General features: G+C 41.4%; 1 long non-coding RNA gene across 2 annotated transcripts; it reads right to left on the reverse strand.

The window, feature by feature from the left end:
• Window positions 1–12: 12 nt before the first annotated feature.
• Window positions 13–27,686, reverse strand: LOC134486531 (uncharacterized). Of its 2 annotated transcripts, none has more exons than XR_010065720.1 (4): window positions 24,327–27,686; window positions 23,967–24,076; window positions 21,705–23,197; window positions 13–157 (listed from the first exon to the last, which is right to left on the reverse strand). It is a non-coding gene; the product is annotated as an uncharacterized LOC134486531 (long non-coding RNA). The 2 variants fall into 2 exon arrangements; XR_010065721.1 differs by lacking the exon at window positions 13–157 and adding an exon at window positions 18,496–18,799.

A 27,686-nucleotide genomic window follows, 5' to 3' on the forward strand; every position in this document is an offset into this window, starting at 1 on the left:
TCAATTGTCATTGTATAAATATAGAAGGCTCAAGTTATTTGTGGCCACTTGCCTGAAAATCAAAAGGTGGTCAGTGTCTTCACTTTTGTTAACTCCCCTTCTCCATCTCAGGACCTAAACATTATAGCTAGAACTGGCTTTGGCATCTTCTTGGTTCCTAAATTTTAATTTTTTAAAAATTTTTATTAGATGTATTTCTTTACTTCCATTTCAAACATTATTCCCCTTCCCAATTTCCTGTATATAAGCCCCCATTCTCTCCCCTCCCCCTCCCCCACACAGGTATTCCCCCTATACATCCACTTTATCACCCCCCCCCCATATTCCCCTGCACTGGTAGTCCAACCTTGGCAAGACCAGGGGCTTCCCCTTCCCCTGGTGCCCCAACAAGTCTATTCTCTGCTATATATGCCGTTGGAGCCCTGGATTATTCCATGTATAGTCTTTCGGTACTGGTTTAGGCCCTGGAAGCTCTATTTGGTTGGCATTGTTGTTTTGATGGGGTTGCATGCTCCTTCAACTGTTTCAATATTTCGTCTAATTCCCTCCAAGGGTCTTGTTCTCAGATCAGTGGTTTGCTGCTAGCATTGACCTCTGTATTGGACATCCTCTGGATGTGTCTCTCAGGAGAGATCTATATCCGGCTCCTTTCAAGATGCATTTTATAACTTCATCAATCTTATCAAGTATACATATATATATACACATACATATACATATATATACACATATATACACATATATACATACACACACATACAAACACACATACATATATATAGATATAGATATATAGATATATATACATATATATATATATAGATAGATAGATAGATAGATAGATAGATAGATAGATAGATAGATAGATAGATATAGATATAGATATAGATATATCCCCTTTTAAGAAGGAGTGGGAGCATCTGATTTTTGGTCATCCTTCTTCTTGAGCATCCTGTGGTCTGTGGATTGCCTCTTGGGTAATTCAAGCTTTTTGGATAATGTCCACTTATCAATGAGTGCATACCAAGTGTGTTTTCCTGTGATTGAGTAACCTCACTCAGGATGATATTTTCTAGTTCATTCCATTTGCCTATGAATTTCATGAAGTCATTGTTTTTGATAGCTGAGTAGTACTCCACTGTGTAGATGTACCACTTTTCTTAATCCATTCCTCTTTTGAAGGGCATATGGGTTCATTCCAGCTTCTGGCTATTATAAATAAGGCTGATATGAACATAGTGGAGCATGTGTCTTTGTTGTATGTTGGAGCATCTTTTGGGTATATGCCTAAGAGAGGTATAGCTGGGTTCTCAGGTAGTGCAATCTCCAATTTTCTGAGGAAACTGCAGACTAATTTACAAAGTGGTTGTACCAGTTTGCAATCCCACCAACAATGGAAGAGTGTTCCTCTTTCTCTACATCCTCCCCAGCATCTGCTGTTAAAAGACCTCCGGAGAGGACCATTCCCTCAGGAGAGACCCCAAGCACCCAAAAACCGAGCCGAGGCCACTCGGATGCCATCAGCAAGAGGGTTTATTGGAAAACACAGGTACCTGCGGGCACACAGTCTCTTTGGAGGACTTGTGTGCCCAGCAGCTCCAGCACGGGGCTTTTATAGGGTTTGGGGAAGCAGAAGCGGGCATACAGAAGCAGATGCATAGTTATGAGGATTGGTGGATTTAAACGAGGCATATAGACATGTTCACATATGATTGGTTATTTCACATGATGAGGTAATAAGGTATAGCTACACACATTGGCAGGTTTGAATCATATTCGAATGAGGTTGTAACAGGGTAAGAGAGTACATGCGGGCTGGGACGACCTGAATGTCGGGGGCTAGGGGCTTATCCCTTCCTGCCAGGTGGCCTGTGAGTCAGATCCCATAATCCTAGTCTGTTCTGTATTCCTTTCCTTTTATGGTCTGTTAGTTTTAACGGTGACTAGGGCCTAGGTATCTGAGCGTGCCTGGGCTCGTTCAAGCCTGTTGCAGCTTTGAGTTAAGACTCATGGGGTGGGTCTTTCACTGTCAACTGAGTTTTATATTTAAGGTTTTCTGAATGATGAGGTAAAATTTCAGGGTCGTTTTGATTTGCATTTCCCTGATGACTAAGGATGTTGAACATTTCTTTAGCTGTTTTTTGGTCATTCGATAATCCTCAGCTCAGAATGATTTGTTTAGCTCTGTACCCCATTTTTAATAGGGTATTTCACTCTTTGGATTCTAACTTCTTGAGTTCTTTGTATGTTTTGCCTGTATCTGATGTAGGATTGGTAAAGGTCTTTTCCCAATCTGTTGGTTGCCATTTCATCCTATTGACAGTGTCTTTTCCTTTACAAAAGCTTTGCAGCTTTATGAGGACCCATTTGTCGATTCTTGAAATTAGAGCATGAGCCATTGGCGTTTTGTTCAGGAAATTTTGCCCAGTGCCCATGAGTTCGAGACACTTCCTCATTTTTTCTTCTCTTAGTGTGGGTCTATCTGGTTTGATGTGGAGGGCTTTGATCCACTTGGACTTAAGCTTTCTACATGGTAATAAGAATGGATCAATTTGCATTCTTCTATATGCTGACCTCCAATTGTACCAGCACCATTTGTTGAAAATGTTATCTTTCTGCCATTGGTTGGTTTTAGCTCCTTTGTCAAAGATCAAGTGACTATAGGTGTGTGGGTTTATTTCTGGGTCTTCAATTCTATTCCACTGATCTGTCTGTCTCTGTACCAATCCCATACAGTTTTTATGACGATTCCTTGGTAATACTGCTCGAAGTCAGGAATGGTGATTCTCAGAGAAGTTCTTTTAATGTTGAGTATAGTTTTCGCTATCCTGGGTTTTGCAAATTGCTCTTTTAATCTCTATAAAAATTGAGTAGGGATATTGATGGAGATTGTATTGAATCTATAGATTGCTTTTGACAAAATGGCCATCTTTACTATATTAATCCTGCCAATCCATGAGCATGGAAGACCTTTCCATCTTCTCAGTTCTTCCTCAATTTTTTTCTTAAGAGACTTGAAGTTCTTGTCATGCAGATCTTTCGTTTGATTGGTTAAAGTCACACCAAGATATTTTATATTACTTGGGAATATTGTGAAGGGTGTCATTTCCTTAATTTTTTTCTCAGCCTGTTTATCCTTTGAGTAGAAGAAGGCTACTGAATTGTTTTAGTTAATTTTATACCCCAGCACTTTGCTGAAGTTGTTTATCAGGTTAAGTAGTTCTCTGGTGTAACTTTTGGGGTCACTTAATTATACTATTAAATCCTCTGCAAATAGTGATAATTTGATTTCTTCCTTTCAAATTTGTATCCCTTTGACCTCTTTTCACTGTCTGATTGCTCTGGCTATGACTTCGACTATTAGATTGAATAAGTAGGGAGAGAGTGGGCAGTCTTGTTTAGTTCCTGATTTTAGTTGGGTTGCTTCAATTTTCTCTCCATTTAGTTTGATCTTAGCTACTGGTTTGCTTTTACTATGTACAGATATGGGCCTTGAAATTCTGATTTTTCCAGAACTTTTATCATGAAGGGGTGTTTAACTTTATCAAACGCTTTTTCAGCATCTAATCAAATGACCATGTCATTCTTATCATTGGGTTAGTTGATATAGTGGATTACATTGATGGATTTTCGTATATTAAACAATCCCTGCATCCCTGGAATGAAGCCTACTTGATTATGATGGATGATCATTTCGATGTGTTCCTGGATTCCGTTTGTAAGATATTTATGAGTATTTTTGCATCAATAATCATAAGGGAAATTGGTCTGAACTTCTTTTTCTCGGTTGGGTCTTTGTGTGGTTTCAGTATAAGATTAATTGTATAATCTTATTATACAATTATTAATTCATAGAAGGAATTTAGTTGTGTTCCATCTGTTTCAATTCTGTAGAATAGTTTGAACAGTATTAGTATGAGGTCTTCTGTGAAGCTCTGGTAGAATTCAGACCTGAATCCATCTGGACCTGGGCTCTTTTTGGTTGGGAGACTCTTAATAACAATAAGTGCTTCTATTTCTTTAGGAGTTATGGGGGTGTTTAGATGGTTTATTTGTTCCTGATTTAGCTTTGGTACCTGGTATCCGTCTAGAAAACTGTCCATTTCCTCCAGATTTTCCAGTTTTGTTGAATATAAGCTTTTGTAGTAGGATGTAATTTTTTTTTAATTTCTTCAGATGCTGCTGTTATGCCTCCCTATTCATTTCTGATTTTGTTAATTTGGATACACTGTCTGTGACCTCTGGTTAGTCTAAGGGTTTAGCTATCATGTTGATTTTCTCAAAGAACCAGCTCCTGGTTTTGCTGATTCTTTGTATACTCATTTTTGTTTGTACTTGGTTGATTTCAGCTATGATTATGATTATTTCCTGCCTTCTACTCCTCTTGGGTTTATTTATTTCTTTTTGTTCTAGAGCTTTTAGGTGTGCTGTCAACAGTGGCCCTTAGAATTGGCGGTGATTGGGAGGGGGGGTTCTGGGTCTCCTTGGGTATTCCATTGTCTTTATAGGTGATATCTTCTGTCCTAATGTGGTCTTTATCTGGTTGGCTGTTTTAACAACTACCTTTAAGAAGAGATCTCCTTAGTTGGATGGGGGGAGGTGGAGTAAGGGGAGAGGCAGGTGGAAGCTCCTTTGTTTTTTTAATGGAGTCCTGCACAGGGGGGGAGAGGGTAGAGCAGACAGTCTGTTTAGTGTCTCCTGTGAAGCCTTGGAGGTTTTCTGCATCAGCTCAGCCACAGGGCACATCCCCAAGGTGATACAAGACTTAGAAGTTTGAGCACACTTACCCCACACTGCCACAGGGTGGGTGTTGGGCTGTGGAAAGCTGCAAGAACACTGCTGGGGGGGGGCGAGTGCAGGAACTGAGGAATTTTTTTTAATGTTGTGTTTTTGTGTGTGTTGGTGAACTGTCTGTTACAGAAAAGAGGAGAAATGGTTTGTCCAATGGGGACATTCCCTTGGCCTATCAGCTTTGGGGGATTCCACAGAAGTCCAAAACGTTAAGCCTTTCTGCAGATTAAAGAACTAGGTGCCCTGTGGCTTTATGTGTCTGCTGCGTTACCAGGTTAGATAGGGAGTCTGCCAAAACCAATTGCAGGCTGTTTTGCAGGCTGTCAGGATTTAGACAGGGGCTAGAGGGACCTTCAGCCAACTCCAGAGAGTAGCTCTGGCCAGGAGCCTTCAGTTGCCCCTTCAGCTTGACCTAAGCTTGAGATGGTGCTGACTGAAAACTCAGCAGGAAAAGATAGGTTGCTAGTGAAAAGAAAATTATACAAATTCTAGGTTTAGAAATATAAAATTAAAAGAGTTAGCCCCAAAAGCCACAAACTCAGGGCTAAGCCCTGCCGCCAGGAATAGCAGGCCATAAAGATAAAAAAAAGGAATGCAGGATCCAGCTCAGGCTATCGAGGACTGACCCATAAACCATCCAAAGACGTCCCCCCAGCTTACTCAGAGTCATACTTTAACCAGATGTCCTCCAGACCCTGATAAGCCCCTACTTGTGCTTTTCAGCCATCGTGTCCTGCAGAGAGCACTTCAAGAAACCGGGCAGCCCAAGCCTAACCAGAGGTGTTTCAAATACAAATGCTCCATCAGTTTTGACAAACGTTTAAAAATAATGAGGACCTGCAGACCCTACCCTTCTCCTGATTTAGTAGCTCTGTTCCAGGAACCAGGGGGCCATAAAACCTTCTGGCGTCCCCTTATCTCCTGGAGCCATAAAACAATCTTGTAACTTGTGGTACATTCCCCTTTGACATCCCCCATCCCCTGGTGCTCACAGCCTCTGCCTTTAAATACTCTTTTTCCCAGCCTCTCGGGGCCGACACCTCTGTCTCCTGCGCGGGATACGTGTCGGCCCGGAGATCTCTGTAATAGGTCTCCGTAATAAACCTCGCCTTTGCTTATTACATCCAAAATGGTCTCTCTGTGTCTGGGGTCCGCGATTTCCCAAGACTTGAGTAAGGGTCTCTCTGCGTGGGATCTTTCATATTTATGGGGGCTCGTCTGGGATCTTCGCGACCACCCCAGACTCTGAAGACCCCTTGTAGGTGAGTTGGATGTTTGTCTGAGTGTTTCTGTGTGAGCGGCGCCGCAATTGTCAGTCTGTGTCTGTCTCTGTTTTGGTTCCGCCGTGTGTGTATATATGTGTGTCTTAATACTGGTCAGTGTTAAGAGGGCAGATGGGTATTCCTGCCCTGTGGTAAGAGGGCAGATGGGTATTCCTGCCCTGTGGTAAGAGGGCAGATGGGTATTCCTGCCTTGTGCTGAGAGGGTGGATGTGTAGTCCTGCCCTGTGCTAGGAGGGTGGATGTGTATTCCTGCCCTGTAGGAGAGTGGATGTGTATCCCCACTCAGTGCAGCTGCCTTTGTGGTCCGTGAGGACCCCCTGGCTGCGGAAGGGGGGACGCCCCGGGCCCGCAAGGCTGCAGCCCCTGGAAGACGTTCCACGGGCGGAGAACAGTCGGGAGAGCCCGGCTATGGACAGTCAGGAGGACCTGACTCTGGTTTTCTGGAACAAAGGAGATGGAATGCTCCTTTTACCTAGGCGGGAGTGGACGAGGAATCCCACTCCATCAGAGGTCGAGTTCGGCTGCCTATTTAAATATAGGCACGGACAAGTGTGCTTGGTCGTTAGGACAAGAGGACACTCTGGAATCCTGTTGGGAGGTGGAATCAGATGGTCCATCTCATCCCAAAAGCAGCTAAGGTTAAGCTGCAGTTTGGGCCACGTACTGAAGGTACCAGGCATCTGTGAAAGTTGGTTATAAGATGCTTTGTCTTGGTATTGTTTGTCTGGCTTGTTTTCTGTGGTATTGTCGAGTGTCTTTTTGGCTTTTGTTTCGTTTTTGAATTTTGGACTGACGACTGTGTTTGAATCTTGGACTGACGACTGTGTTTGAAATCATGAAACTGTTTGCTTTGTTCGTCAAAGAGTTTTACTTGGTCCTCTTGGTGCTTAAGTTAAAAGTTAAAAATAATTTGCTTGAGAGAAATTGTTTTCTGCCAGGGAGTTTTGTCTTTCTCTCTTGAGCCTCCTCCCCAAGGAGAGAGGCCCCTCCCTTTACTCCCCTTGAGCAGCCTAGCTGCTGTTAACAGTTGTGTAAACAGACATTAACAAAAACCTTGAGGAAAAAACCTCTCGTAAATAAAAAAGTTCCCCAGATTAGGCCTCCGGTATGAAACAAGTATAGTGAGTAAGAAAGTTAATTTTATGGACCCCGCTCTAGTGGCGGTGTGTTGGTTGATAGCCAACGTTAATTTTTTAAAACATAGTGTTTTATCTGTGCTTGTGCTAGCAACACACAGTAGGGGGGAGCGAAATTAGCTGCGGAGCTGCTACAGCGAGCATGGGGACTTCTCAAGTCTCACCCAATTTTTCTGGCTCTTCAGGAGCTGTTTAAAAGGAAAAGGCTTAAGGTAAAAAGAAAAACTATAGAGAGATTTCTTAGTGAATTGCTACACCTTGGTTCGCTATCTCTGGGAATCTCCCGGTAGACAGCTGTGATAAGCTGGGGAAGATTTAAATTTTGCCTGGGAACAAGGAATCTTAAAGGCGGAGTTTCAGCCGGTATGGCTAAAAGATCAGAAATGCTGTCAACAGGCTATAAAAAAGGGACAGGCTGTGTTAAAAATGCTACATGAAGAATAATCTAAAAAGGCTGAGAGTGAGGTGGGAGAGGACTCTAAAGAAAACAAGAACAAGAAAGGAATTTCTGCTTTTAGTGACCAGACCTTCAACTCTTGCTCACAGAAAGAGGGTGCTCATTAGGAGAAGTTCTTTAAGGAGCCTGCCTTATCTGCTGGCCCTATTCCAAGAGAGGAGCCAGTCTCCAACATTAAATTACTTTTCTCACTGGTCATCATTAGCATGGAGAATGCCTTTGATCCTATCCCCACAGCAGCCAGTTCCTGCCCCTATGGTCGAAATGTCCCAGGTTGGGGGACAGAGAAGCCCCTAAAATAGTTTCAAAGAATCTACAACAAACTGTAAAGAACTTTGTTTTGTTTTGCCAGTCAAGATTTAGAATTCAGACTTTGGCTGTGGCGAAGGTCAGGATTAATGTTTTCTTTTCCATGGGCCTTTAGCCCACTGAGAAAGTTTGGTAAAGGGCTGCTACTGAGGTCCTGAAAGCCCCAGGTAAACTGGTTACAATTCTTTTGTCAGCTGCTTAGTATCTAACACCCAGGTTCTACCGTCTCTCCATCCTTTTGTTATTAGTTCTTACTAGAAGCCTAGTGTCCTTCAGAGGATGGGTCTCTTGAGTGATAAAGCCACTGAGCTGACACTAAAGGAAGGTACTCCTTAAGGGAAAATCTAAGTCCAGAGAGACAACCGGTAACAGATAGACTGCCCCTCTGCTCACTTTTCTGTTTCACAGACACAAGGTGTTTTTGTCCCAAGAAAGCCCCCTGGCTTAGCTGTGTGACTAAATGCTATTTGCCCTCTTCAGTGGACCTCTATCCTCAAGATTCCCTTGTTTTCTCACCATCCCATTTGAGATTCTTGTTAGTAACTGTTACAGGTCTTCTTTACCACCGAGAAAAGACGGAATCCTACTAGAGGCCAGAAAAAAAAAATGTTCCAGACACGATAGAAGGCCCTCACTTCTGCCTGCTCTCTTCAGACGCCTGAAGGTAGGGAGTGCTCCAGGTCTGCCGCCAGGCTCCAAGGGTGGGTCTCTGAGGGGCTAGAAAATGCCCCACCAATCTGGCTAAGATAAAAAAAGGATATGAAGAAAAAGTTACAAAAATTTAAAGGGTTAAGTTAAGTTGCTGAGAGTTAATATAAGTTACAGAAAAAATAAGGTTAAAAAAGAAAGAGGTAAAAAGAACAGAAAGCTAGAAAAGAAAAGAGACAAAAAGAAGAAGAAGTTAGAGAGCTAAAGAGAGATAAAAGACGAGAGAGGAACATATACTGGCCACAGTAATTAGGGAACCTAGGAAGATAGTACCTGGCAACAGAAGAGAATTCCTGGCTAAAGATCAGTGTGCCTAAGACGAAGAAAAAGGACACTGGGTCAGACACTGCCCAAGAAAGAACAAGAGGGGCCACTGGAGAGCTTCTTGGTGCTAGAGTGCTGGACAGGGACCCAATGCTCTGTGCTCCTATGCCCCCCAGTGGGCCAATATCCAAAAACCTTGAGTGCAAGGAGCTACTGACAACGAACAATACTTATGGACTGCCCGAAGAACAGTGGACCTTGGTGTGGGCCGGGTAACCCACCCACTAATTCATGGTCATCCCTGACTGCCCCTATCCCTTGCTCATGAGAAAATTGCTCTCCAAATTGGCTTGCGTGGGCTAAAATGGCTGGATGAGGCCATGTATATACATATCTATAGACTGTGTATGTGGAGCTTAAGACCTGTCTCAGTACACCAGTAACTGATGCTGGGAGATGAATGGCTTAGTGCTTTTCTGCTTGGAACACATCACTCCTGCCAGCTGGGCACTGACAATTATCACCCAATCCAGGACTTAAACTGTGATAGAGTGGCTGATAGAGTGTCCCAAAAGATGGGACCACTAGTCAGCTGCCATGGACTAGATTCTCCACCGGTTGGGGACAATCTGGTCACCTTGCTGCCCAATCCGGACCTGGAGCCACCACAGCACGAGTGTCAAACACTGACAGAAGCCCATGGGTGGAGGAAAGACCTCTGTGACTGGCTGATTGACCCCTGCTGAAAGCCGAGGAGCTTGTCCACAGACGGGAACAGTTCTCTTCATGAATAAAGGTCAGAGACAAGTGGGTGCTGCCATGGTGGACAACACAATGTCATCTGGGATGGCTGAACCTCTACCCCCCAGCACATCAGCGCCACAGATGTCTTTGCCATCTCTTAGATGCCCTGATGAAGCCAACAACTGTGAGTACTATTCATTGCTCAAGATATTGGGAGGGAAGAGATTCAGTGACATGGGACAGTAACAAAACAGATAAAGTGGCTCGGAAAATGGCTATACAGAAGCCTATCCTGGTTACAGGCCTACAAGAAATAGCCACTGGGAACTGGGATTAGACTAAGAGATGGCCCCACTTAGAATGTACAACAGAAGAAAAGGCCCAAGTTGCTTAAAAGATAAAAGGACAATGACACACTTGAGGGGAAAGCTATACCCCCCAAAGAACAAACAAAAGACTCACTTTGCCAAATTAAAAAATGGACTCATTTAAGAGATAAGAAGTTTGTCCAAATAGTTAAAATATATATAATAGACTTTAAGATTTTAGCCAGAGAGACAGTAGAAAGTATAAGATATGTCAGTAAGTGAATGCTTAACAAACAAACAAGACAAAGAGACCTAGAGAGTTTAATAAAAAGTCGAAGTGAACTTCACTGAGATAAAACCAGAAAAATATAATGACAAGTATCTCCTAGTGCTTGTAGATACCTTTTCAGGAATAGATAGAAGCTTTCCTCACCAAACGAGAGACGGCCTCGGTAGTCATCAAGAAGATACTGGAAGAAATCTTCCCCAGGTCTGGAATGCCCAAGGTAATCTGGTCAGACAACGGCCCTACTTTCGTTGCCAAGGTAAGCCAGGGTGTGGCCAAGTATTTAGAGGTCGATTGAAAATTACATTATATCTACAGACCTCAAAGTTCAGGACAGGTAGAATAAATAAATAAAAATTTAAAAGAGACCCTGAACAAATTGACCATGGAGACTGGCACAGACTGGGTGACACTCCTTCCCTCTTGCTCTCTTCAGAGCAAGAAATACCCCTTCCAGATTCAGCCTTATCCCCTTTGAGATCTTATATGGGGCCTCAGCTCCCCTGACTGTATTAGATGATGTTACTGAACCAACATGTCATAGTAATAATGATTTGTGTGCCAGGCTAAAAGACCTACAGGTGATACAGAAAAAAATCTGCTCACAGCTGACAGCAGCCTATGCCCCAGAGACCCCTGAGACATCCCATCAGTTCCAGGTCAGAAGCAGCTACACTGAGCCCAGACACTCGAGCCTCGCTGGAAAGGACCGTACCTGGTGCTGCTGACCACCCTGACAGCCGTCAATTCTCAGCCCTCACCAGCCGTGTACTAGCTGTTAGGGCTGAGAGCTGGGACCTAGAGGGAAATTCAGTCATGTTTGTCCTGGGTTCCATCGAGATAGGTGTGGAGATAGGCTTGATTTCTATTACAAATGATGTAACATTACATATGTTAATACTCCTAACACTTCTTGGGACTGTGCCTCAGGGATCACAACCTATATAAGTTTAAAAGTTCTAAAAAGACAATCATGACCTTGGTGTATAGGTTCAGATTGTGTCCAGATTAGAATCCTGATGCTAAAGACTTAATAAGATATAAAAAAAAAAAAAAAGAGTTGAGAATTACTTAGGGCTAGGGCTATCTAGGTGCTACAAGGGCAACACAAGGACATCTGCTGTTGCCCTACAATACAAGGCTTATAGAGAATTCAGAACTGCCATTGACTCAGATATAAAAAGAGTAAAAGACTTTTTAGCTGACCTCCAAGAATACCTAACCTCCCTCTCAGAGGTAGTCCTTCAAAATAGAAAAAGATTAGACCTGATATTCCTTAAAAAAAGAGCCTGTGTGCTACATTGAAAAAATGTTGCTTATTCAGGAATAATTAAAGACTCCATAAATAAACTTAAAAAAAGGTTAGACAAAGACGTCTAAAAAACACATAAGAGATGGTTCGAGAGCTAGTTTAGTAGATCTCCCTAGATGACTACCCTACTCTCTGCTACAGCTGGGCCATTATTAATAATTTTCTTGGTTTTAGTCTTTGGCTCCTGCGTGACAAACAGGTTAATTGCTTTTGTTAAAAATTGAGTGGGTGCTGTGCGGTTGATGGTTGTGAGACAACAATACCAGTCAGTTAGGACAACAGGTGAGACCAAATAAGACTTGATATCAAAATTCTAAGATTAGAATTATTTAGTAGGAGAAGACGGGAATGAAAAGAAAATTATACAAATTCTAGGTTTACAAATATAAAATTAAAAGAGTTAGCCCCAAAAGCCACAAACTCAGGGCTAAGCCCTGCCACCAGGAATAGCAGGCCATAAAGATAAAAAAAAGGAATGCAGGATCCAGCTCAGGCTATCGAGGACTGACCCATAAACCATCCAAAGACGTCCCCCCAGCTTACTCAGAGTCATACTTTAACCAGATGTCCTCCAGACCCTGATAAGCCCCTACTTGTGCTTTTCAGCCATTGTGTCCTGCAGAGAGCACTCCAAGAAACCGGGCAGCCCAAGCCTAACCAGAGGTGTTTCAAATACAAATGCTCCATCAGTTTTGACAAACGTTTAAAAATAATGAGGACCTGCAGACCCTACCCTTCTCCTGATTTAGTAGCTCTGTTCCAGGAACCAGGGGGCCATAAAACCTTCTGGCGTCCCCTTATCTCCTGGAGCCATAAAACAATCTTGTAACTTGTGGTACATTCCCCTTTGACATCCCCCATCCCCTGGTGCTCACAGCCTCTGCCTTTAAATACTCTTTTTCCCAGCCTCTCGGGGCCGACACCTCTGTCTCCTGCGCGGGATACGTGTCGGCCCGGAGATCTCTGTAATAGGTCTCCATAATAAACCTCGCCTTTGCTTATTACATCCAAAATGGTCTCTCTGTGTCTGGGGTCCGCGATTTCCCAAGACTTGAGTAAGGGTCTCTCTGCGTGCGATCTTTCACTAGTCTCCAGAGTTGGGGGAGGTGACTCACCTTCCTGCACTGCAGTTTTGTTGATCATTGTTCGAGCACTACATTGTAGGGCTCTGGTGCCAGAGTGCTCTCAGCAGTGATCTCTGACCAGGCTGACTAGCTGTGTGGGTACAGGTAAAGGGAGAAAGATCTCAGGCAGGGAGGGGGAACATTTTTTTGCCACCCCAACTGCCTGTCATTCTCCTTATCCCCACTGCCTGCCACTTTGGTTACCTGGGCTGGGCTGAACCAGCAGGGGACTGACTAGCCAGTGAGGAGTGCAAGGGAGATTCTGGCAGTGATGATTTCTGGAGAGCAGATCTCATCTCCAAGTGGCAGAGTAACAGATCTTATAACAGAAGCTCGTAGACAATGGAATAATTCCTGCACACCTTTCATTGTGCTTAAATAGTTTTGTGAATGGGTCAGTGTCTGACAAAAGGTACTTCCTATTGGTTTGTCCTGAGAGCTTGGGAAGACCTCCTCATATACTTATTTGTAGGTGTGGTCCTGCTTCTACCTCTGATCTGTCTTGATCCTACATGACCTGTGCTGCAGTGCTTGCAGCATTGCCCTATATGACTGGTCTGTCTCAAACCTCTATAAAGGGGTCTTTGGGGGACCTGTTATCCTGGGAAATTGGGAAGGCACTGGCAGTCCCCTTTAAGTGTCCTGGGGATTCAACCTATCTCCTATCAGGGTACCTTTCACTGCCTGCCCCTCTAGTGAATTACATTGATGTATTTCCATATATTGAACCATCTCTGCATCCTTGGGATGAAATCTACTTCATCATGATGGATTATTATTTTGAAGGTTGCTTGGATTTGGTTTGTAAGAATTTTATTGAGTATTTTTGCTTTGATATTCATAAGGGAAATTGCTCTGAAGTTCTCTTTCTTTCTTGGTTTTTTTGTGTGGTTTAGGTATAAGCATTGTTGGTATCAAGTGTTGCCTTTAACAGTAACACCATACAGTCCCAGAAGATGTTTTAGCTCAAGACTTACCTCCACCTGGGCATCTTTACCTCACAGTACAAATAAAAGCAGACTCCCTGCACCCTCACTCTCTTTTCTGTTCTTTCTCTGGCCCCTTCCCCTTGTATTTAATAAGGGAATTATTAGTTCTCACCACATGGAACCAGGTTGGTATTGGTTTGGTGTGCTCTTTCTGGACGGGCGCAGCCAATATTTAGTAGCAACAAGTGTAGAACTAGAGTTTTAAAAAGGTTACTCATTGTCAGAGTCCGGATGTGCAGGGCTGGACGTGCCTGAGGGAGAGCCAGAGGTAGGACTTGCCAAACCAGATATCAGCCCCAAGGACATTGACCATCTGTAGCCACCCCCTCCCCTTCCTTCACCCCCCTGAGTGAGATGAGCCACCCTATCTGCCTGCCGAGCTGCTAGAGAGCATGTACTCCTTGCTGATATAATTTAGCGCCGAAAGTAACTGTGCACCATTTGAAATCACCAATCATGTGTAACCACGTGAATGCCCCTAACCTCCCCTATATAAACCCCCGAGTCTGGAGGCTCGGGGTCGATTCCTCTGTCTCCTGTGTGGGATACGTGTCGACCCGGGATCCCGCTAAGACCCGGGATCCCGTTAATAAAAGCTACCTCTTGCTGTTACATCAAGAATGGCTACTCGTGATTCCTGGGGGCACCCCACCCCGTGATTGGAGCAAGAGATGCGGCTCCCCGTTTTGGGGTACGCTCTTTCACAAGCATAATTATGGTTTCATAGAAGGAATTGGGTAGTGTTCCTTCTTTTTCTATTTTGTGGAATAGTTTGCACCATATTGGTATGACATCTTCTTTGAAGGTCTCATAGAATTCTGCACTAAACACATCTGGTCTTGGGCTTTATTTGGTTGGGAGACTTTTAATAACCGCTTCTATTTCTTTGGTAGTTATGGGACTGTTTAGATGCTTTGTGTGATCCTCACTTAACTTTGGTACCTGGTATCTGTCTAGAAAATTGTCCATTCAATACAGATTTTCCAGTATTGTTGAATATGAGCTTTTGTAGTAGGATCTGATCATTTTCTGAATTTCCTCAGATTCTCTTGTTATGTCTTACTTTTCATTTCTGATTTGTTAATTTGGACACCCTGTGTCCTCTGGTTAGCCAGGCTAAGGGTTTATTATCTATCTTGTTGATTTTCTCATAAAACCAGCTCCAACTTTTGTGGAATCTTTGTATATTCCTTTTTTGCTTCTACTTGGTTGATTTCAGCCCTGAGTTTAATACATTTTCCTGCCTTCTACTCTTCTTGGGTGCATTTGCTTCTTTTAGTTCTAGAGGTTTTAGGTGTTCTGTCAAGGTGCTAATGTATGCTCTCTCCAATTTCTTTTTGAGCTGTGAGTTTTCCTCTTAGCACTGCTTTCATTGTGTTCCATAAGTTTGGGTACATTGTATCTTTATTTTCATTAAATCCAAAAAAGTCTTAATTTATTTCTTTATTTTTTCCATGACCAAGTTATCATTGAGTAGAGTGCTATTCAGCTTCCATGTATACGTGAGCTTTCTGTCACTGTTGTTATTGAAAACAAGTCTTAGTCCATGGTAATCTGATAAAATGCATGCAATTATTTCAGTCTTATATCTGTTGAGGTCTGTTTTGTGATCAATTATATGGTCAGTCCTGGAGAAGGTAACATGAGGTTGTAAGAAGGTATATTCTTTTGTTTTAGGATGAAATGTTCTATTAATATCTGTTAAGTCCATTTGGTTCATAACTTACGTTAGTTTCTCTATGTCTCTGTTTAATTTCTGTTTCTATGAGCTGTCCATTAATGAAAGTGGGGTGTTGAAATATCCCACTGTTATTGTGTGACATGCAATATATGCTTTGAACTTTAGTAAGGTTTCTTTTATGAATGCAAGTGCCCTTGCATTTGGAGCATAGATATTCAGGACTGAGAGTTCATCTTGTTGGACTTTTCCTTCGATGAATATGAAGTATCCTTCCTTATCTTTTCTGAAAACTTTTAGTTGAAAGTTGATTTTATTCGATATGAGAATGGCTACTCCAGCTTTTTTCATTGGACCATTTGCTTGGGAAATTATTTTCCAGCAATTTACTCTGAGGTAATGTCTGTCATTGTCACTTATGTGGGTTTCCTGTTTGCAGCAAATGCTGAGTCCTCTTTAAGTATCCACACTGTTTGTCCATGTCTTTTTATTAGAGAAGTGAGTCCATTGATATTAAGAGATATTAAAGAATAGGATTGTTGTTTCCTGTTATTTTTTGTTGTTAGAGGTGGAATTATATTTGTGTATTTCTCTTCCTTTGGTTTTGTTGCAAGAAGATTACTTTTGTGCTTTTTCTAGGGTTAGTTTTCCTCCTTGTGTTTGAGTTTTTGATCTATTATTCTTTGTAGGACATAAATACCTATCTTAAAGAAGTACAGCACAACAGAGGTAAGGAATAGAAGCCCTTAAGAAGGAAACACAGAAATCTCCTGAAGAACTACAGGAAAGCATAAACTAACAGGTAATGGAATTGAACAAAGTCATCCAGGAATTAAAAATGGAAATAGAGACAATAAAGAAAGCATAAAGGGTGACAACCCTGGAGATGGAAAAAGAAGGAAGGAGATCAGGAGTCAGAAACACAAGTATTTTCAATCAGAAATCAAGAGATAGAGAAGAGAATCTCATCGGCAGATGATAACAGAAAACTGACACAACCATCAAAGATAATGTAAAACGCAAAAAGCTCCTAACCCAAAACATTGAGGAAATCCAAGACACAATGAAAAGATCAACCCTAAGCATACTAAGTATAGATGAGAGCTAAGATTTCCAACATAAATGTCCAGTTAATATCTTCAACAAAATTATAGAAGGAAACATCCCTAAAGAAAAGAAAGACAGGCCCATAAACAAACAAGAAGTTTACAGAACTCCAAATAGATTGACCAGAAAGGAAATCTGTCCCATCACATAACAGTCAAAACACCAAATGCACAAAACAAAGAAAGAATATTAAAAGCAGTAAGGGAAAATATCAAGTAACATATAAAGGCAGACCTATCAGAATTACACCAGACTTCTCACCAGAGACTATTAAAGCCAGAAGATCCTTGGCAGATGTCATACAGACCCTAAGAGAACACAAATCCAGGTTACTCTATCCAGCAAAACTGTCAATTAACAATGATGGAGAAACCAATATACTCCATGACAAAACCAAATATACAAAGAACCTATGCATTTATTATGTGTATCTAACTGTGTGTCAGACAGACATCTATATACACATGTAAATAAGTTACATATTTACTAAATTACTCAAAAACATTTTACAGTATTCAAGTAGACATATGTAAACACATGCCTACATATATACACATATACAAGTGTGGCTGGTATATACCCACAGGTTAGGTGTCTTTATTGCACATCAGTCTTTATTAATGTGTGTAGTCTGTGAGTGTGTGTGTGTGTGTGTGTGTGTGTGTGTGTTGTGTGTGTGTGTGTGTGTGGCATGTGTGTGATGTGTATATATTTATGTGTGAATGCACAACCTTTTGTGTGGAAACACATGTGAAAGTCAGAGGAAAAGTTCATGTGTAGGTTCTCACCCCTTACCTTGTCCTGGGTAGCCTCTATTGCTACTACCACTGAGTAGTCAAGGCTACCTTGATCAGAAGCATCCAAGACTGATCTTCTTTTCTCTTTCCAACTTACCATGTGACCTGTGGTATGCACATCAACCATGCCCATGCTTATTTCATATGGATTAGTTTTTGATATGGTGGCTGTTTGCGGCAAGGTCTTTTCCTTAATGAATAAAGATTTCAGGGCACCAATCACTAGACATATAACCCCAGGTTAGACTTCCAGGTTGGAGGGAGAAAGAGAGGATGAGAAAAGGGACCTGTGGATTTTTGGATTGTGGGAGAACTTGGGATAGGTGATATAATAAACTAGAGCCTCCCACTTAGATTTCAGATCAGTCAGGGTCAGCCACTGAAGGATTTCATTTACTATGGCTTACTAATAAGGAATGTTAGTAGTTGTACTCAGTGATTGAATTACCTGTTAATTCTAAAATAAGTTTGTGTGGTGTTTGCCTTCACACAGCTTCTCAACTGATTTCCAGAGATAGGTACAGCCCCACTCCCACCCCCACCCTCCAGCCAGCTGATAAATTTGGATGCTCGAATCTGAGGTTTGTCATGGTAGTGACTTTCTAAGGTAACTTAGCAAATTGGGTGAAGAGATTTCTGGAGCTACAGGCCAGAAAGTCTGTCAAGATGAGAACAGCCCACCAGGGCCAAATGACCCATTGGTGCCATGTGACCTGCTGGTACATGGGGTAATATGGGATGGTGCCCTCTTCAGTATTTCACGCTGCAGGTGTTCAAATTCAGTTTGAACCAAAATGAGTACTTTGGTATTAAAGCCTAAGTTTAACCAATAACAATATTCCAGCACTGACATTATATTTCTTAGCATAAAGCATCCTATGGGATCTGTTCGGTTCAGAATGAGTTCTCTGTATTTGATCTTTTCACAAGATTCAACCCAACTCCCAGCTCCTTTGGAGGTCACCAACTATACTATAGGCTGTTCTCCTATGGCACCAAACCTGGGCATAAAATGTAAATGTTATCAGGTTGATTGAATTCCCATGAATCCATTTCCTTTCACTTTCTTCTTTGTTCAGCCACTGATGGCTTTTGGTTGTCTTTTTAAGTAGCCATACACATACCACCTTTTACATTGTCTTTTACAGAGAGGCTCTATGGCTCATGTCTGGACAAACCACACCAGGCCAACAGGGCTCCACGTGGAGAGGTTTATTGGAATGGTAGAGACAAAGGCCAAGGGGTGAAGAGAGGTAGGAGAGAAAGAGAGGAGAAAAAGGGAAGAGAGGAGAGACAAGTGGAAGAGGGCAGAAAGGATCTGCCTTTTATGTGAAATGTGGTGTAACTGTAACATGAAATGTATGCTGGAAATGGATGACCGTTGCCTTGACAACAGATGCTCAGGTGACCAGATGACATCATTGCTGGAGGCAAAAGCAGTTCCTGATACCAACATTTGGAAATTTAGGTCACCAACTGGGACCCTCCTTTGTACCTGTAGCATACCTGTCAAAAAAACTAGATCTAACCATGCAAGGATGGCACCTTGTGTTTGTACCTTAGCAGCTGCTGAACTCCTTATTGAAGAATAAGAAAACCTAACATTTGGGTTGCCTATAATGGTCTTCTCCTCTTATAACATGTCACAGCTCCTACCTTTCAAAGGTTTACAGATTTTACCTCCCTCCAAGGTTCTTTCTCTTCAGGTAGCACTAATAGAAGACTCCACACTAACCTTTCAATCACACCTGCCTTTCCAATCTTCTTTCTCCACTAAATACTAATCACTCCTTATCTCACCCTTGCACTAAAACCTTAGAGAAATTATTACCTCACCCTTCACACATACAGGAGGGCAATTTGCCTCAGACCATCTATACCTGGTATACAGATGGAAGCTCCTTTCTACATGAAGGAGCCATAAGAGCCAGCTACCCCATAGTGTCAGACACTGAGGCACAGGCCCTTCCTGCTCATACCACCAATCAACAGGCTGAAGTAGTAGTCCTTACCCATGCCTTTCAACTGGCACAGGGACAATCCCTCAACATCTACACAGATTCTAAACATGCTTCCCATATCATCCCGACCCATGCCCCTAACTGGAAGGAGCATGGGGTACTTATGACTAAGGGAGGATCAGTAGCTAATGCAAAGAAAATTATGGCCATGCTAAAGGCCTCCCATATCCACACAGCTATTGGGTTTGTCCACTGCCGATCCCACCTGATGAATGACTCTATTGTCTCCAAGGGAAACAAGGGAGCTGAAGAGGCAGCCAGAACCGCGGCCCTTAGGGGCCTACACATGTCTCACCCTCCCCAGGACATTCTTACACTGCAACCCACATCCCCACTCTCACTTCCTAACACTCATCAAATTCTCTCCTATTTTGGCCACATCTTTCATCCTAACAGCAAGGCATTGTCTTATTTTGTTAAAACCCACCAGAAGCCTACTCCTAAGGACTTAAGTTTCTTAAAATCCATCACTGCCTCTTCCAAAGTCTGTCAAGTGTCAGACTTCAACCTCTGGTATTGTAGCACCCCTTTTTCTATCCATCAGGCCAGAGGTTCCCTTCCTGGAACTGACTGGCAACTTGTCTTTACCCACATGCCAAATGTGCCAACTACCTCCTAGATTTGATTGACACATTCTTGGGGTGGGTGGAGGCATATCACACAACTAACAAAAGGGTTCAGACAGTTTCTGAGCTCCTCTTCCAAGAAATCATCCTCTATTTGGTGTCTCAGCCTCCCTTCAGTGAGACAATGTTCCTGAATTTACTTCCCAAATTTCTCAAATTCTGTCTAAGGCCCTAGACATCACCTGGCATTTTCATATTCCATACTACCCTTAATCTTCAGGTAAGGTAGAAAGAACTAATTGCTCCCTAAAAACCACTCTTGTTAAACTGTCACAAGAACTTTGATTGGGCAAAACTCCTACCTCTGGCTGATTTTAGGCTACAAGCTCTCCCCAAGTGACCTCTTTTTGTCTCACCTTTCAAACTCATGTATCGATGTCAGTACTAATTCCTGGTCTTTCAAGTAAATGCGCTCCCCTCCTAGACCATTGACTTACCCCATTACTTTGTCACCCCCTTTCTCTCCTATGCAACTCTACTGACCAACACTGACCAAGGCCACACGCTGTCTCCTGTCCACTACCTATCAACATTTCAGACCAAGTTTTTCTGTCCCCTCCAGATCAGCAGCTCTTAGCTGTCTCTCCTAAATGGTAGGGCCCTTCATGGACCCTGCTCTCTTAAGCTCCACAAGATGTTGAGACCACCCACCTTGTCCCCAATCCCAGAAGAATGAAACTCCACTCTAGCATCTGTGCTCCACTCCACTGGATTAGACCTGGGCTTCTCATCTGATCGTTTCCATCCATAGTATCACTTACATCTAGAGATTCGAGGTTCAAGGAATCCCCACTGATAATAAACAGACTTTCCCAATAGGATCAGGAAACCACTCCATGCTGGGAGTCAATCCAAATTGCTGTCATCCCTATATCTGTCATTCCTTCTACATATTATGTTCCCTTTGTCTCCTTCCTCTTTGACCAGACAAAAGATGATTGCAAAAAATGGTCAGACAAATATGGAGGCTGTCCATATTGGTCGTTCCAGATACATATGTTAGGATCAAGGACCAATCACTTCTGTCAGCAATGCCAGACCCTGTTCTTCTGTATACCAGACCCATGGAATCCCAGGTAGAAAACAAGAGTTGTTGGTAAGCTCTAATGTAAAAACCAAGCAGGGTCTTCAGTGAGTACTATCCACATCCAGAGAAATTTTGTCCAATTTCTCAAACTCTAGATATCAGAAAAATAGGAGAAATAATCAAACAGTCCTCCAGGGTCCTTACGTCCTTGACATCCCTCCTCACAAATGGTACTAACTTGTCATTTAGCCTTTTGATTCAGACCCTGACCTTGGTGTACCAACTCCTTATGGCACCCAACCTGGTCACTTTAAAGACTGCTAGCTACGCAGTCTTTAAACTAATTAGTCTGAAATTAATTCACAATTGCCAATTACAGCCTCTCTAGTGATACTGCCCAATAACCTTACCTCAGCTTTTATCAGCTGCCCTGATTCCAATACTGACATTGCCCCATACTTTTTATATCCCTCTTATTGGTTTGACAGTTTTAGGACATCTAGGACATGTTCTGAAGGAAAACTCAGTTCCCTACACTGCAACAGAACCACCATCCTTGATACCCCATCTCTGCCGCAGTGCCCTGAAGTCCAAAACACGTCAGTTCTCTGTGGCACTAGTATATATCATCACTTACCTGCCAGCTGGTCTGGAAGAGTTTGCATACTGGTGTTCCTTCCATGAACTAGGAGTAATACATGGCAAAGAATCTCTACCAATTCCAGTTTTTGACATACCTGTCCAGCATAAGAGGGCACTGCAGGTTGTGCCATTCCTGGTTGCTGCAGGAGTAGCTACAGGTGCTGGCACTGGAACAGCAGGACCGAAGACTTCCCTAACCCTATACCAGAAGTTCTTATCCCAGCTTGCAACTGTTTCCAAGGAATGTATGAAACCATGCTCATCATCAAGAAAAAGATCGATTCTTTGGCAGCAGTTGTGCTTCAGAACTGACAGGGACTAGATGTCCTGACAGCTAAAGGAGGTGGTCTTTGTCTGTTTCACCAGGAAGAATGCTGTTTCTATGTCAACGAATCTGGGGCAGTAAGAAATACATTCCATTAGCTGCAATCAGACATCCAGAAATGCAGGGAACAACATGAGGCCTCCAATTCCTGGGTTTTTCAAAACCCTACATGGAAATAGGATACTGCCCTTCTTAATGCCCCCCATTTTCCTGGACCTACTATTTCCTCCCTGCCTCATCAATCTTGTTTCCACATTCCTTCAAAGAAAAATTCAAAATTTTCTAACCAAAAAGTCAAACAGTTCCTTTTGCACAACTATCAAGTGGGCCCGGATGGTGAAAGTCAGCTACACCCTAAATCTGATAATGCTCCTAGACAGCAGGGAGCAGTTTAAGAGGTCTACAGCCCCGATTTCCCTTTTAGCATTGGCTTCCCCTGTTTCCCTTTTTTCTTCTCTCTATGATAAGAAAAAGGGAGGTATGTTATCATCAGAAGTGGTTTACAGCTAGCCTCTGAATCCAGCAATGACATCATCCTTAGGTAACAAAGACCTGCTTGCTTCTGTTGCCATGGCAACCACCACACTCTCAAGGCACATGCCTCACTCACATTTAAAGTACACACACACACACACACACACACACAAATGAGTTTTTACTAACAGATAAGTAAGGTAGAGTACACTATTCTTTGTATTATTTTATACTATCACGTGTATTTATAACTATGCTCACATAAAGAAAAACTATTATAAGTAACTAAACATCATTTAAAAGATGGTAAGAAGTAATACGTATCTACATAAGCAATGGAAATGGAGAAAAGTACACAATTACAGTGAGAAATTATCTCCTTTAAATTGTTTTTAAAGAGTTTTTAAATAACCATACCACTAACTTTCAATTACAGTCCCCAGGAATTAAATTCCTAAAGCATATTGTACCATAACTGACATGGATAAATCATACCTCATAGTAACTAGTACTTTTTTAAATAGGCAAAGACATATTTGTATCCAAGAAAATACATTGTTTCAGGTAGCACAATTTAAATTTTCAATCTCCTCCTTCCTCTCCAGCCTGTCAACAGCCTTATTTTCAAATGTTTTCCTATTTCCCATCTTTTCCTTTTCACTTCCTCAGTCAGGTTCTTCCAGTGAAATTTCGGTCTTATACGCAGTATTCCTGCTGGCATAATCTTCTGTGAATATGTAAGAGATATATTCCTTTCCATGGTCCTTCCTCTTATGTTCATTAATGGACCTGGTGAAATTCAATAAAAACACACAAAGAAGTGAAATAAATGGTATAGTGACTTGTTTTCATATAAATCAAGGATGGAATTACAAAATATTAATTTTAAATTAGTAGGCTAAATAACAGTTTTGTGCTACAGCAAACAGAAGCAGTTTTTCAAAAAACAAAACAAAACAAACAAACAAAAAGCAAAAGCAGGGTATGTTGCAAAACAAAGCAGGTGAGCCCTAAACTATGACATTTAGGAAGTAAATTTCGTTCTGAAAATATTTCCGCCTATAGTAATGGAACCAAGATCATACATGGTTCAGAACCAAGAAGTATACCTTTTGAGTGTGCACAGTATGGTAATCTATATTGACAATAGGTCAATATTACTTCCTGAATCCTATTTGAACTGATATAAAGGCAGGGGAAGAAAAGTATGAAAACAGCGGCCACCACATTCTCAAAGTTGAAAAGGTAAGATATCCCAAAAACAGTTAGAAAACATTTACTGGGAGTCTAATCCTGATGCTGAAACCAAACAACTGGAAAAGAAAGTCATACATCAACATGTCTGTGAGGCGAGTTTTTCTTATTTGCAAAGACTGACAAATAAGGCCTCGCCAATGCCATTTACATAAAAAAATAAAAATAAAAATAAAAATGTCGCTTTCAATTTCTTATCATTTTATACCTGAGGGAAGCTAAACATGACAATGCCTATTACTATTATTATAATTATAATTATTATTATTATTATTATTATAGAACTCACTTAGCTTCTCCATACCTGCCTTCATAACCACAAGAAGCAATTTCATTTCTTGAAAAAAACAGAACCAATTCAATTTCTTTGCGTAGAATCGGGATTCTTACTCACTGATGAATCTGATATTAGGTCTGCATTAAAATAAGATTTAATAATTATGTTAAAATATGTTTTCCTTAAATTTTATTAAGGAAATATGGTTTCTATTATTTTCAGGTGCAAATATTTAGGTTCCAAACACCTGCATGAATGGCCATTATTTCTATACTTAGTACAAAAACTAGTAATATTGTTTTTTTATTCTTCAGCAGTGTTCAGACAAAAACGCGTCACAATAAACTCATGGTATCATGTTTTAATAAATGGAAACCATTCTTTTACCTTTTCAGACAGTCCCTGGGGTAGGCAAGGGTGAAAGTGGTAAGGAGGATGAAGTCCACCTCCTTGCTTAGGAGAACTATGCAGCTCACTATAACAGGAAAAACAGAAAAGAAGTTTCTTGGAATGGTTATTTTTTCTTTCCTAAAAGAACTTTCTATAGAACTTAAAAATAACATGTTAAAGAAATTTCAAGTTTCTGCCAGCCATTTGATTAAACAAAAACTTACTAATCATTTTTAGAAAATTTGGTTTCCTGTTTCCCATATCAAGAAACTAAGTCAGTTAGCTTGATGATCTCATCTATACACTACAATCAAACATACATGTGCGAGCGCACACACACACACACACACACACACACACACAAATATATGTACATTATATGAACATTTTTATATACTATAATGACACTTTATCTTAAACATTAAAGTTTTTCTTTTACGCACAGGTAAAAACAGTCTAACAGCATTATTTTCTACTTGTCATGAAACAAGTGCACCTTCAACTAAAAAACCTGAGCTCAATTTTTGTCAGTAGTAACTGCTTTACAGAACATAATTCCAGTTTCGATAGAAAAACAGCTTACCGGCATTTGTAATATACAAACAAAATTTGCAATCTCACCCAGATGTATAAATGTGCCCGGCACCTGAACCATAAAGAAGTCAATTAATAATGGATGAATATATTAAAGAAATTGGTCATTGCTCTGGATAATACTATTAGGTTAAGTATGATGTGTGCATTTATAGAAACTTTTCTGCTACAAACTACACTGTTAGTAAAGCAAGACCCAAACCTATCACTTTAGCTAATTCCAAACAAAGCTATTCTGTGTACACTGCAGTAGCACATAGTTAAAAAAAAACTACTCACTGCCTCTTTTTCACAAATATTGAAACACCTCAATGCTCTATGAAAAACAGCAAAGTTATTGCACCACCAGAAACACACAGTACAATATCTAACTTCATTTCAGTAGAGCATGAGACTTAATCTCAGGGTGAAAGGCACCAATTATAAAAGGAATTAAACACTCTAACTAGTCCAAATAAAAGACACACAATCCAGGTACTTTATTTACAAGTCATAAGCCTAATTGGGCAGGTTTACAGCTATACTAACCTATTTCCATGCCATAATGTCCCTTGTTACTTGCTGTTTTTCCAGGCCATATGCTCAGGGTCCATCTCCTCACATGGTGGTTTCCTCCTCCCTTGGTCTCCTCTCTTGTTCCCCATTCTCCTCTCTCTTGAGACCCTCCACTACATCCTCAATCTCACCTTTCTTCTTCTATTGCCTAATCACAGACTCTATCCATTTTTGATGAGTTAAACTAAGAAGCAAAGTTTACAAAGCATCACTTGGGGTACTTGAGGATCTGTTCCTCAGGGCTTCGGGGTCTTGGGAGCCAGTATGTAGGGAGCATTTAAATACAAGCAGCACCACACCAACCCCACCAATAAATTTTCCTTATCTGACCAATAACCATCAACATCTTTACCTAATACACAGCCCATACAGATATTTTCAGATCCTAGCACCCATAGCTATGGCTTCTGGTAAAATGTAAGTACGTTTCACATACTTATAAACTCAACACAAAGTAAGCAGATTATCCAGTGTTTCCACAACAGTCCACTATTTAATCTGCAAGAATTTAAGTGTCATCAATAAGAATCCAACAGAAAATGCCACTAAACAAAGACAACAGCCATGATATATTATATTCCAAAGTTACAACCATGAATTAAGCTTTAAAAGGAAGTTACATAACCTTTATATTTTAAGAACTTTTAAAATAAGAGTCTCACTTGGAAATTATGCAAAATTCATCTTTGACTACTGAGTGTGGGCCATGCACCCCCACTGCCGTGGCCTGAGAGGCAACACCATAGTGTTCCTCTAGCTGACCTGTTCCACAGTGCAGCAGAGTGCATGGGTCTCTCCACAAGCAGAGTGAGCTACTCTATCTGAGATTCATGGAAATGCAAGGATACACGGTCCTCACTGGAGGGCAAACTAGAGAAGCACATGGAGAAAAGAAGTGGATGAATAGTTGGAGAAATCAGAGACCAAGACACAAAATTGTGAAAGAGTAATCACTGAGAGTCAGAATGTGACTAATAGAATTTAAATTGTTGCTCTTGTAGAATGAAAAGTAAAGTTGCTAACAGGGTAGAAAACATCTGCATCCTGGGAATCCAGGAAGGGTTTGTAAAAGGCCCCAAACATGTGCAGAGATTAAATAGGTCTAAACGGAATCATCAAAGAGATGATTCAGGAAACAGCACACAAAGGAAGTCACAGATGGATCAAATGCTCTGGTTACATTGATCTAATTTCTTAGTATAAGGAACAAGAAATCAGTTTCCAAAAAACACAAAAGACGCTTCATCTAACAATACAAGTCAATATTAGACCTGATTTTTATAGAGCTAATGTGTAGAAGTCAAAGATACTAACTTCTAAAATGACTCTTTGTACATTTAATTTTTGTGCGATGTCTAATAATGACTCAGAGAATGTGATATTGGAAAAAAGTAGAAGAAAGGCATTGGAAAAGGAGTTTTAGGCACAGGTTTGGCTGTAAATTTAGTAAAAGACAATCTAGTCATTTTATATCTATCATATACTTTTACAGGCTCCAAATGGGTCAAAGACCTTAAGATACAAACATGAATGTCATAAAGTTAAAACAAGAATATAGTATCAAAGTATTATGACCACTTTTTTAAAGGAAAGGAATATTTCATTTTGTGGAACTTAAACATTTCCTCTAATATTTGACTTCCGGTGGCCGATCCAAAAGAAATGAAAAAGATATGAATTATAAAAGGATGTTAAATATTTTAAAAATCCAGTGGCTAATAAGATGCAGCTAATTAAGTAAGCAAAGAAAATATTCTGCTGCAAAACCATGCTTGGCCAGCCAGTGATGGAAAGCAAGACAAAAGAAGATTAGTTTCCTGCTATTTTCAAAAAACAAGCACCGGGAAGGGGCGGCACAGGTCTCCCTGGTTGCTGCCGCTGCAGAGAGCCCCTGGGCAGCACCCCACGAGCGAACCTGAGCCTCGGGACCACAGGTAAGACCAAACTTTCTGCTGCAAGAAAGCTGCCTGGTGAGCTTGGGACACGGAAGCAGAATTTCTCTAGGAGGCACGGTCTGTGTTTACCGGAAGTCCCACACCCGCGGATCCCGGCCCGCAGCAGCTCTCTGCTCCCAGACCCGGTGAGAGAGAGACCCAACCGCCTGGTCAGGTGGGCACTCCTGAGGCTGCAGAGCGGAAGAGACCACCAACACTGCTCACCAATGCCCACATCCCTGGCCCAAGAGGAAACTGTATAAGGCCTCTGGGC

Source organism: Rattus norvegicus, chromosome 4, assembly GCF_036323735.1.
Source record: "Rattus norvegicus strain BN/NHsdMcwi chromosome 4, GRCr8, whole genome shotgun sequence".
Classification (NCBI taxonomy): domain Eukaryota; kingdom Metazoa; phylum Chordata; class Mammalia; order Rodentia; family Muridae; genus Rattus; species Rattus norvegicus.